The following is a 13,567-nucleotide window of genomic DNA, read 5'->3' as shown; positions in this document are numbered from 1 at the left end:
CTAGTAGATCTACACTTGGTACAATAAAAAACCTGATAAAAAAAAATTTCAAATTTAGAATTGTTGCAAACTTGTGAAAGGGTTTTTGAGATATTATCAGAAAACTGGGAAAAAACACCATTTTTATTGAATAAAACCCCATTACTCAGAAACTTAAAATCTAAAATTTATAAAAAAAAAAACGAAAGTGAACTCACATCTTTAGATATAAACAATTTCCCAAAGTTTTATGCAAATTGGTTAAAGAGTGTTTGAGTAAATGTCCAACATGTTGACGACGGACGAACAACAGTATACCATAATACGTCCTGTAATGAACGTATAAAAATATTAATATATATAATGAGTAGTAAACACATTCTAGATACATAATTCAAAAAGCCATTTTCATAGAAAATGGAATTCATTACAAAGGATTATACCCAATACTGGATTAGTCAAGGACCAGACTTATTTTAATATTTCATTTACTGTTATATGTTTTTGTTCATTTTAATTCCTTGTTATCTGTTATAAGCCAAATCAATTTGCTGTTTCGCTGTTATTGGGACCCCCCTTGCCCCCCCCTCATTACGGTTATAAAATTTATAGACCCTTTATAGGCGAGTGACTTATTTCAAAAAGACGCTTAGTTAACGACTTTAATGCACCCACCTAACACATGGCTGTATTATATATCATTCGAAGGCTGTTAATCTGTACTTTCTGTTTTGCCCGGTCGTAAAAAAATCGTACGGTGCAATTTTTGTTAAATCAAGGTCAAAGGTCATGAAAAAACATTCCAATTTTTGCGAATACTAAATAAAACGCCATTTTCTAATTCTTGTACCAACAAATTTTCCATAAAATCATATGAACTTTATTGAACATGATACATAATTTCCAAATCAAACAAAAAAAAAGAGATTCGATGCGCAACATTTCCCGAAAATTGAAATTTATCATAAATCCTAAAAAAAACCAAAAAGTATTCAAAAAGCAAAATATATCTTGGGGAATCGATATTTGTATGCTAAAAAATAGATAAATGTATATGTTTTAGGTCAAGGAATATTTGTTTTGTAATTTTAAGATGCAATTATTAATTATTGTTCATGGAACAGCCTTCTATTGAAGATCATTGAAGTGTTTGCAGTTGCCCAAAAATCTGCCATCTGCAAATAGCGATCATTTTTTTAATCTATGTTAAAATAGCACATCGCTAATTGTGAATATCAGGGAGGAGAATGATTTTCCATAATAAAAGAAGGGGTATTTAAAGTAAGAAAAGAATATATGCGAGGTAATTGAGGTTAACATATGTTTTTAACGAAGTCAAACTTTTTTACTTTTTGTAATCATGTTTAATTGCAAACATTACTTTGCGACTAAATCGTAGGCAACATTGAAATAAGTAACCTTGTTTAGAAACACTTAGTTGTCTAAAGCGGGATGTAAACGAACTAAATAAAATGCGGCTGCTTCTTATTTAGTTTAAAATCGTGTTAAAGTAAGTCATATTAAATGTGTTTAGAAGTTTAATCGCTTTAATTATTTGAATAAAAGATGCTTTGAGTATTTTCTACATAAGCTTTAAAAATACAAATGCATGTCATTGTGTATGTAAAACACTATAAGCAGTTGTGAAATAACAAAATGAAAAAGTTAAATACCCTTCCTGACCTCATAAGATCATTCGCTGTTTTAGGAGTGTTCGTTTTCATGGTATGCTGTGTTTTTTGGACTGTCGTTCGTCTCTTGGACTTTAATTTTATTTTGTTCATGGTTTAAATTAACTTTATTTGATTCATTGTTTGAGATGTTGAATGTCCCTTTGGTATTATTTTACTTTATAGACATCAACTTGCAGTAATGAAAATCGGTCAAAAAATCACCTCAAAGTAAAGTGAAGAAGATTAACGCAATAAGACAAATATCCGCGAAAATAACTTAATTTGCTCACGGTGATATATATATATAGAACTAAATCGTTATCATGATACATTTAGCTACACTTATCTATAATTTTTAAACCTTTTACTACTTGAATAGTCACGAAATATATCAAAGGGACATCAAACTCATAATTAAAAACGAATTGACAAAGCCGGGCAAAGAAACGAACAAGACAAGCAACAGTATACAAAACACAACATATAAAACTACAGATTGAGTAGCACAAACCCCCAAAACAAATTTTGAGTGAACTCAGGGGCTCCCAAAGGTAGGCAGATCATGTTCCACATGTGACACCCGTCTTAGTTTAAACATATTTATTTATAGTGGATTGGGAAACAAGCTTTTCAACTTAAATTTATCGCTTCCCACTTTGCGGGTGCGAATGCTGCCTTGTAGCGGCATTAGCCTGCTCTTTTTCGAAATCTTCAAAGGTGTGTTTAACGTGCAAGAGATATGGCTCTCTCTTAATTAACACGGGTCAGCCATTTATCGTCCCCTTCCGACGGACTTTCATCAAGACTTTCATCGTTTCCTCAAGACCATACTCACAAATGGTGTCAAGGAAGAGCCGAAAATTCAGTCCCTGAAATTTTCATCACGGAACGGGAATCGAACCCGGAACCTTTGTGTTAGTAGTCCGATTCACTAACCACTACACCACGGCTCTCTTTTACCCGTCTTGTGGCTCATGTATTTCCTAACTCGGTGCCAAGCCTTATTCGGTTGGTGACATTCACGGCAGAAATGACGGCAATTTGTTTCGTCATGGAACTTATCAGTCGTCATATGGCGAAACAGATATCTCATAATTGTCAACCAACTCTTAGTGGTGCCATGAAATTTTCGAAGGAATGATTTCAACTTTGCATTTGAACTCTTGTTTAAAACATGTTTAAACCACCATTTTTCTTCAAATGTCTTGTACCAAGTCAGGCATATGGCAGTTGGTATCGAATAAACTGTTTCTTTGTATGTTGGCGTTTGTTTTTGTAGCAGTTCTGTGTTTCTGTTATATCGTTGTGTTCCTCATATAGTTGATGCGTTTTTCTAGTTTTTGCTTTGTTACCTGGATTTATTTCAGTTACTAGTATTCGATTGATGACTATTGGATAGCTGTATACTATAGTTGCCTTTATTTCAGAGGAGTTGAGGCTCGATGAAATCGGTCTCCTCCTTTAGTAGTATAGATATGCAGGCGTTGCTATAATATTGTTACATAGAAATGAAAAGTTTATAATAGTAAGGTAGTAAGGGGTGTTTTTATGGGTTGTTTTATGCTAATCTCTTTTGTCGTAAAACTTGTTCTCAACCAACCCTCATCATCGATTTCAAGATACGTGATAGAGTAAACTATATCTGTTGAGTCTTTTATTTTCAATTTCAATTGAAAATACGAGTCCAACATTGTCACAAATGTTGCACTATTCAGTGAGATGACATCATCTATATAATGGAAAGTGAATTTTCAAGATAATGATAGCTTCTTTTCAGTCGTCATCAGAAACTCTTGCATGAAGTCATCCTAGTATGAAAAATGAACTAGTCATTCAACCTATTCAGGAAGTCTAGTTGTAACTAGAATCGTTGCGTATTAATGGATATTTTTTCTTCCAAATTATTCTTATTTGATGAATTAATGCATGTAAACAATGAACAACGCAATTTAAGCAATCAAGAAGTCAAGTTTTATAATGTGTTTACTAGTTTTTGAAATTTTTTGAAATTTCAATTTTCATCAATTTATTTTCTATTTATTTTGGTTTAAATTTTCAATTCACATTAAATAAATAAAAGGTCTTTCCACTAAATCAATATTTATAATGAAGCTACAAATCAAACAATTAGTAAAGTCGAAATATGTTTATTTCAGTCTGGTAGTTACAATGCAGATTGCAATCTCTTAGTTTCACCCCCTTTATTTCAAGCAATAAGATGATTCGCGCACATATTTTATTACTCTAAATTTTTCAGATTCTTAAGAATTTGTTTATTAAATCTTATATTGACCACATACAATGTTTAAATAGGAAGAAATGCTTAAAAGCTGTTTTTTCGCAGATGGCGGTATTTTGGGCAACTGTATGAGTTGTTATGATTTGCTGTTTGATTAGAAGTAAGCATAATTTTAGGAAATTTTATGATGTCAAAAACTTCTTTGATAGTCATTACAGGGTTTTACTCAGTTTTAATTGATTAGCATTTGCACAAGAAAGAAAAATTTGGGTTTTCGCACATTTTGTTATCTTTTACTCGAATTTCAGGAAACATATGCTCTCTGTCAAAAAAACCGCTTTGAATATTAAAAAATGCATTTGAATAATGACTGTTAATCTCTCTGCTAAAAGTTTAAATTGTTTGCATATGTAAATTTAGTATATAAAAGTCATATTATGCAATCAGGCTGAAATCTTAGAAAATATGCACTTATTCGTCCTTGGCCTTTGATCTTGATTTGACGGAAATTGCACCGTACGATTTTTTTACGACCGGGCAAAACAGATAGTACAGATGTGTAACTTTCAAATGATATATAATTTAGCCGTGTGTTAGGTAGGTGCATTAAAAATTCAATTTTATGGTTAAAGTCACTCGCCTATTATCATGATTATACAGTAAAACTTCAATAATTTGTTAAAAAAACAGACAGTTTAACCAAATTTAACTAGTCTAATAGCAGAATTAGACACAAAGATAATACACACATGAGCTATTAAGTTTGTTTCCTTTGGGAGATTACATCGAGGATTAAATCTATCCATGCTAAAAATCATAAGAAATTACTATAAGGCCATGAAGACTATCAAAATCTGTAAGTGAAAGATGTACTATATATTTATCATAAATTCTTTTAAAGACAAAAACAAGTTGATATGCCAGCTATGCTGGCACTTATGGTAGAAGCATCGTTTTGGGACAAAGAACGATAACTCTTTCTAGAGGACCCATCTGAAAAGTTTCGTCACTCTCGCTAAATCTCGTACGATTATTTTTTTTAATGGCGGCCGAAGTTAACGTTTTAACGCGATCTTGAAAAAACGGGACAGATCGAAATAATTTCTATGTTAAATACGACATGAATTTTTATTTGTTTTCAAAAACAAGAATTCAGAAATGTTGGCTACTTGTGTAGCTTATTTGAATTTTATTGTACCACGGAAATTACCGAAGTTATGACAACAACATCTGACGCCATGTTTCGTCTGCTTCAACATTCCATTATCAGTGAGGTCAAAGCAAATGTCCTAAATAATCACAGGTACTTCATTCAAAAGTCACAAAATCATAATTAACGATAACATATTTAGCGTAAAAGTTCCGTCCAGCCATGGGAACAAAGAAAAAAATTCTACAAGCAATACATTTCGCATTTTTTTTTACAAATTGGCCATGCCGGGCAAACTCCGGTGCACTGGTTGACCATGACTCCTTATGTTCATCTGCCACATATCATTATTCCCCACACCAAGGAACAGTGATAATTATACAGTTGAATGTGATCACGGTTATTCATGTAGTCAATGGCGAATCCAGCATTTTTCATAAAAGGGGGGGGGGGGGGGGGGAGGGTGACGGTGCGCTCCAGTCATGCTTCAGTTATTCCCTATATAATCATCATTTTTTTCCCCAAGAAAAGGGTCTCCCTCTGGATCCTATGGTAGCCCACAGACTAATTCAAAACTTAACAAAAGTTAAAACATTCAAATAATTCACAATCTTCTAATTCTGTACTTCCTAAATGGCAAACTCTCAAGACATCTTTTCATTGATTATGTCACACCTTATACAGTCCCAGGAAATGGAAACTGTTTTGTTTTCTCTCTCTAAGTTTAATCATAAAAGGAGACTTGAGTCTGAGTAGTACATTTAGAACTGACTACTGTATATATTGTATGCTTCAATATTGTCCAAAATTGGATTTTATGGGAAGATGGAGTTATTAATATGATAACCCATGAGAATAAACCACTGTCCATGATAGGTATATACAGGGCATGTTACTTGGAAGAATGTGGGCTACATCCTTCAAAATTCAAGCTGCAGCAGTCACCTGCATATTTTATGCATCAGTTTATCCCTGATCAAAACATTTTTACTCTACCAAGTACTTTATCACTATATCACACTTATGATATAACATCACAGTACCAAAATTGTACTCAGTAACCAAATTGCACCTTTTCAACAAAAAATACCTGCATGTGCAATTATCTTATTATCTTCTTTTTACTCTGGTAGATTAATTAATGAGTGATAGATTTCTCTTAGAAGAAATTTAAAGGTCTGAGTGACTATAAACTATACAGAGAACAATACCTGTTGTATTTGTTCAATGGGACAATAGAACTGCAAAAAGTTTAAATGGACAGGTCACTATCAGGTGAATCTATGGAAAGGTTCAATTGGGTTTCAATAAAATGAGCAAATTAGATGTGTTACCATGAATATCCTCTTCCAAAAATAATAGTTACAGCATGAAATAAAACAAAATCTCTGTTTATATCCCAGTTTAAAGGATTTGAAATTAACCATACATGTAATGATGTATGGAATTTGGGTACTGGTCTCATTACAGGATCATGGATTGTTTGGATGTAATTTCAAACTCATTTTTCAATGACTCTACATGGACTCAAAATTAAATTGGTGTAACTCTATTGTAAACAAGGGAAGTCTACAAAATAAGCACAGAATAAACTTTTGTCTGGTACATAAAAAAGTTGGGTAAAAAAAAACTAACAATTTAGGTAAAATTAGAGTATTCTCAAGTTCACAACAGACTTAAAAATTTATTTTCATGACCAAAAAAAAAAAGTACAAACCTAAAGGCAATAAAATGCTTTGCCATGCACAGCCTGATACGACCGCAGATGTATATTGAGCATATAAATAACACCATTTTTTTTTATGTCAGTTGAAATCAAACATATTTTACTTTCGGATCCTTCAATATGGACTAATTTGAAAACAGGAATCAGGTAGACCCACATATTTCTATTCAGCAGAAGTCTCGAACTACATGTACATATCTCCTTAATTTCATATGATAGTAAGTCCTACAAACTATTGAAAATGTGTACATTTAATTTTTTTTCTAGCTCCTCTCATGTGAAAGCAGTACCTTTTTGGTCACTATTTATGTGTTAAGTCTAAATAAGAATTGTAACACTTTATAGTGACTGAACAGGTTAAACAAATACTTCTTAGGAAACAGAAAAAGAAGACAACTTGAAACAGCACAGCCATGCCAGTATATGTATGTATAAAACTCAGATCAGAATAGCATGGGCAATGTGTTAGTTCTATGTCCTTGTGAATTTATTGTGAGGAAAGTTATCAACAATTCTGCAGATAATGCAATTTTATCAAGTGTTTTGTACATTGCTGTTAAAATTTTCATACAATCAGTGAAACATTCAAACAAGCTATACTGAATTTTTATTGCTGAAAGTTTCAAACATTGACACATGTTTTATTTACCAAATAACTTGTGTTTCTGTGAAAAAAAATCATGTGCATTTTTGGAAATAAAGGGACAGAAGATCCTTTTCCTGCTCCGGTGCATGTCAATTGTGAATATATACAGTTACCAAATATATTTTCTTTATCATGATACTCACATCAACATTATCATGATTATCAAGAAGTACAAATCATAGGAAAAACTACAGATAAAATATTTAAAACACCCTATTTTGAGTGCATCTCCTGCCAAATCAGTATTTGTTGAATCTATATATACTAGATGAGTATAATTAATGTAAATAAGGTAATTTTTGGAAGAAAAACTCAAAATTTTGAAGAAAAAAAACCACCCCCAATAATGATGTACTATAACCCCAAAATCAATTATAATCTTCCTTTTGTGTATTGAATCTTCTAGTAAAATTTCATAGAGATCCATTCACTTATACTCAAGTTATTGTCTTGAAACCAATGTGTCTACTTGAAAACAACTATGACATCATTCAGCAAATTTTTTACATGCTTATATTTCCGACTTCCATTCTCAATTTTATTTTGCTGTCATATAAAAACTTGAAAAGTAAGCTACATCATGTGCATGTTATACAAAAAATATTTGCAAAAAAAGACATAAAGCTGACTCTGAATTAGTACAAGAAGTTGATGTAGAACATATACAACTCACAAACTGAAGATGATCAGAAACACAATTGTATTTTATTTGAGTCAGATTTTTTTTAACGAAGCCCTTCAACTAAAATTATTTGGTCAAAATTTAACACTAGTATTAATGTTTATCATAACAAATTGGCAAATACGGCCTAATTATTATACGGCCTTTATTATCACCTAAAAAACTACTGTGTACAGACTTACATGTGCGGTTTGGGAAGTTTGGGAAGTTTTTATGTTTTAAGATATATATAAAAGTTAAATTTAATTTGCATATATATCTGAAAGATAAAATCATTTTTGGTGAAGATCTGGATTAAAAACATTTTTTTTGTCCTATGCTTGAACAGATTTTTTATTCATCAATTTATGAACCAGAATATTTTTTCAGGAAAAATACCATAACCCCTCATGCCTTTTCAAGTTCAATGTTCGTTCCCTAAACAAATGATATATAATTTAGCCGTGTGTTAGGTAGGTGCATTAAAAATTCAATTTTATGGTTAAAGTCACTCGCCTATTATCATGATTATACAGTAAAACTTCAATAATTTGTTAAAAAAACAGACAGTTTAACCAAATTTAACTAGTCTAATAGCAGAATTAGACACAAAGATAATACACACATGAGCTATTAAGTTTGTTTCCTTTGGGAGATAATACATCGAGGATTAAATCTATCCATGCTAAAAATCATAAGAAATTACTATAAGGCCATGAAGACTATCAAAATCTGTAAGTGAAAGATGTACTATATATTTATCATAAATTCTTTTAAAGACAAAAACAAGTTGATATATATGTTACAGGGAATTTGTAAAATCAGGGATTTTGTAAAATCACTGGACTAATCAGTGATTGTGTAAAATCACTAACAGTTTCAGTGGTTTTGTATAATCCCTGAAATTGTTAGGGATTTTACAAAATCACTGAAAATAGAGCTAGGGATTTTGTAAAATTCCTGATTACAATAAAGTATAACATGCTATTAGAAATGTGTTTTTCTTAAAATAAAGATAGACCAAATGAATGATCACTAATGATTTAGAAATATATTTGTTTAATAAACATGATAAACACTATGAGCTAGTCAGACCTTGTGTATAATGATAATGACTAAAAGGCATTTAAACGGGTATTGAGACCACTCTGAATTTGCTTATTTTTTGCAAGACAAGTTTGGTGACATCCCTACCACTATAAGCTATTGATATGTGAATTTTCTTAACTATACATGTATTCAAGACATAAATAATATTTTTAAAACATCTTCATCTGATGAATATCGTTTTTAACAATTTTTTCAAATCTTCACATTGAAGAACTTCATACCTTCATTTTTCAACAAAATATTTACTTTGTTTGGATTAAAAGAGTTGAGAAATTTTAGAAACTTATTCAAAGTTATACCACTTTGTGATAGAATACATGTGTCTGATAAATGACCAAAGTAGGTAAAACCTTGTTTATTTTTGCTTGGTTAGATTAATCTATTCATAAACATGCAAGTACAAAACAAAGTGTTATAATTACCAATATTTTCTGTTGTCTTTTTTATTATTATTTTGTGAATATAAATGTTATTTTGTAGGCAGCAAATTACTAATACAACACTTTTTCATGCAGCAATAAGATGCTCTTGCTCTGATATGCATGATATATTTGCCGCTGGATCACATACCCTTACCCACTCAATTTCTTATACCTTACATATGTGTTTTTCCTCTCTAATGACAGCAATCAACCTAATGTTCCGTTTTTATATTTGATTTAAAAAAAATGATATAATTGGTTTTATTTTCTACAGTAATTATACAGAAAAACTATAATAAACAGTAACTTTCTTTCAAACACGGTAGTGATAAGAGCTTGTTTTGTCTTCTTTCTGTGGCTCATTGACAAAATATTCCAAAATGTTTATCATATTTTCCCTGGTTCCATATGTTGCATTTTAATTTCACCTCAATTATTTGAAGTAACTTTTGTGAGTATGTTTGCGACATTTGTGCCTGAGCCATTGTTCTACAGTATGTCAGTTGTTTTGTGCATGAAAACCGCTCACTTAATATTAAAACAAAGACTAAATTAACCTCAAACTTATTGAGTGTTACTGTTGTAGTCTTTTTTCACAGAAATTCTTAATAAAAATGAATGAATGTATTTTACAAACTCCCTGAATTTAATCAGTGAATCTGTAAAAAAGATCTTAATTATTTCAGGTTTAACATATTTAAAAAAATGTAAAAACAAGTTTGTTTTTTTCAATTTTGAAAACTTCACCAAAGAATTAAAATTTAAAAATTATAAACTCCGTTGTATACTAAATTGAACGAACAGTTTTAATCATTTAGCTTTTTGAAAGTAAAAATGTATTTAAGGGGAAAGGATTAAAAAAGGGGTACCTGTTACAAATGCGAAACGGAATACGACGGAACGGAATTGACTTATTCACTATTAATTAAAGAAAGTCTTAGTAAGCATTCAAATACCGGCCTTCTTAAAAGCCTCGGTCACACCTAAACGGATAGCTCGAACGGACGCTTAACGGATAACTTTTTTTTTCAATCCGTTCATGTCCGTTAGACGTCCGTTCTTATCCGTTAGACGTCCGTCCATATCCGTTGCATGTCCGTTCAGTGTACGTTTTATCCTTCGACGTCTGTTCTGTCCGGTGGAAAATTTTAAGTATGTTCAAAACTTTGAACGGACGTCCAACGGATGAAATGTCCGTTGAACGTCCGGTAGGTGTCCGTTTTGTACGGTACTCGTCCGTTTCGTATCCGTTTTGTATCCGTTTCGTGTCCGTTGTACATCCGTTAGAGGTCTGGCAGATAAATTCACCAACGGACTTCTACAGGACGTTTAACGGATAAACGGATGTTGAACGAATGAGAAACGGACTTCTACCGGACGTATAACGGATAAAACGGATGATGAACGGATCTGAAACGGATGAATGCCAATTGAAAATTTCGCGTCAGAAATGCCAATTATTGATGTGTCAGATTTCTTAAGGTTCATGAATTCTTATATTAGGACCCATAATCGATCTTAGAGTAAGGGCACGTCTTCACAATCAACTTGAGCAGCTCTTATTCAGGCCAGACACTGCCTTATGGTGGCATTTTGAAGAACAAACCAAAACCAGTTACACAGAAACATTTTGAGTATTTTTTCGATTTACATGTATTATTATTGTCGACTTTAATTTTTCCGTATAAAAATTATCTTGTTCATTCGTTTTATCCGTTACGCCTCCGTTAGGTGTCCTTTTTATGCGATAATCGTCCGTTGGATGTACGTTTGACATCCGTTCTGTCCGGTACGTTTCCGTTTCTCGTACGTTGCATATCCGGTGTGTGTCCGTTATGCATTCGTTGCACGTCTTAGGTAGCAATACACAGTTAGGAGTTTAGTTTCGCATTTTGGCATTTTTGGATTTTTCAAATAGGAAAGTTATTGTGTAATAAAATCCATTTTTAGACAGCTGAGTACTAATTTAGCCTTCAAAGATGGTTTATAAGAGCATCAAGATTGTTTTTAACATGTTTTATGGGCTATTTTCTGTTTGACAATCCATATTTTCATAGCTTGACCAGCCATCGGTCCAGAAATTAATGTAATGTTTACAAACACTTTTTTTCTACTCGAAGTTTTTGACGCAATATTACAAAAAAATGAGACGAAAGACATATGATTTTCATTGGATCTACTGAATGATATATGTACACAGTTTCAGAAAAGGTAAGATAGAAGATTTTCTCACATCTCGGACACAAACAGTGATTATTGATGGTGTTCAGTCAGACAAAATAAACGTAACATCTGGTGTTCCCCAAGGAACAGTTTTGGGTCCGATCCTTTTCCTTGTATACATAAATGACTTTAACGAATACATCAAACACAGTACCCTCAGATTATTTGCAGATGATAGCATAATTTATAAAACAATACAAAACAAAGAAGACGCACAAAAACTGCAAGAAGATCTCACATCAGCTGCAAAATGGGAGAAGGACTGGCTCATGTCATTCCATCCAGACAAGTGCTCAGTCCTTCAGATAACAACTAAGAAAAATCCATTAAATTTTGACTATACTCTCCACCAACATGTACTTCAAAAAGAAACATCCACAAAATATCTGGGAATTACTATACAAACTGATCTAAAATGGAACAAACATGTAAACAATATCACAGCTGCAGCCACACAAAAGCTGAACTTTATTAAAAGGAATCTAAAAGTCAACTCAAAAACAGTCAAAGAAAAAGCATACATTGCACTTGTAAGACCAAAGCTAGAATACAGCAGCTGCGTCTGGGACCCGCACACCAAATCTCAAACACACCAACTTGAGATGGTCCAGCGCAGAGCAGCAAGGTACACCTGCAACAGATACCATAACACCAGCTCAGTCACTGAAATGCTACAAACTCTAAATTGGGCAACACTTGAGAAAAGGCGAATTAGAACCCGCATCATTTTCCTCTACAAAATTATACATCATCTTGTTGCCATATATCCGACAGACCTACTTACACAATCTGATACAAGAACACGTCAACATTCACATATTTACTCCTTCAGGCCCATACAAACCACTAAAGATTCATACAAGTACTCATTCTACCCTAGAACAATATTGCAATGGAACCTTCTCCCAGTAGCTGCAGTTCAATGTACTACTCTTGAAAGCTTCCGAGAACAGATTCCAATATCTGTTCTCAATAAACATCTAAACATTTAAATAAATTCCATAATGTATATAGTTTTAACCAAAATGTATAGTACAAAAACAGAAGAAAAAGAAGTTATGTTGAAATTTATATTTGTATTTTTGTATTATTCACTGTAAATAAAATTTATATCCCACGCACGCGCGGCATAGTAAAATCAGTGCCCGGCACGTTATCATCAGTATGTTGATGGAGTGCTGAATTATAAAGAAGAAGAAGATTACTTCAAGCAATGGAAATTCGACTTCTAGCCAAATTTTGGGGGAATATGTGACATCTTTTCCCCCCTTTTTGCAATATTTTATAGCTAATAAGTGCAGATTGTTGCCATGGATACACCCAAAAGAAATTATATTTTACCATTTTATATACTGGATATAAAATCTATGGAAGATTCTGATTACATACATATGCACATATATGACACAAACAGTAAGCTTAGTATTGCAAGAAAGCAATGAAAAGGGGATGGTAAAATTTATAAGGGCAAATTTTAATAATTTTTCCTAACTGTTTATTGCTACCTTATTCGGTCAGTACATCAACGGACTCCCAACGGATAACAATTCTGTCAACGGACAACTTTTATTTTCATCCGTTAGGCGTCCGTTCGTGCTATCCGGTAAGGTGTGACCGAGGCTTTTACGTTAGGGGTTCCAACCCATAAAGAGCTATACTAAACTATTCTTAACCCAAACCTTACCCTAACCCATACCTAATCTAACACTAGCCCTAACCCTAAAACATAACCCTTACC

The sequence above is a fragment of the Mytilus edulis genome, chromosome 5 (assembly GCF_963676685.1).
Source record: "Mytilus edulis chromosome 5, xbMytEdul2.2, whole genome shotgun sequence".
In the NCBI taxonomy this organism is placed as follows: domain Eukaryota; kingdom Metazoa; phylum Mollusca; class Bivalvia; order Mytilida; family Mytilidae; genus Mytilus; species Mytilus edulis.
Note: the sequence above shows the minus strand (reverse complement) of the source record.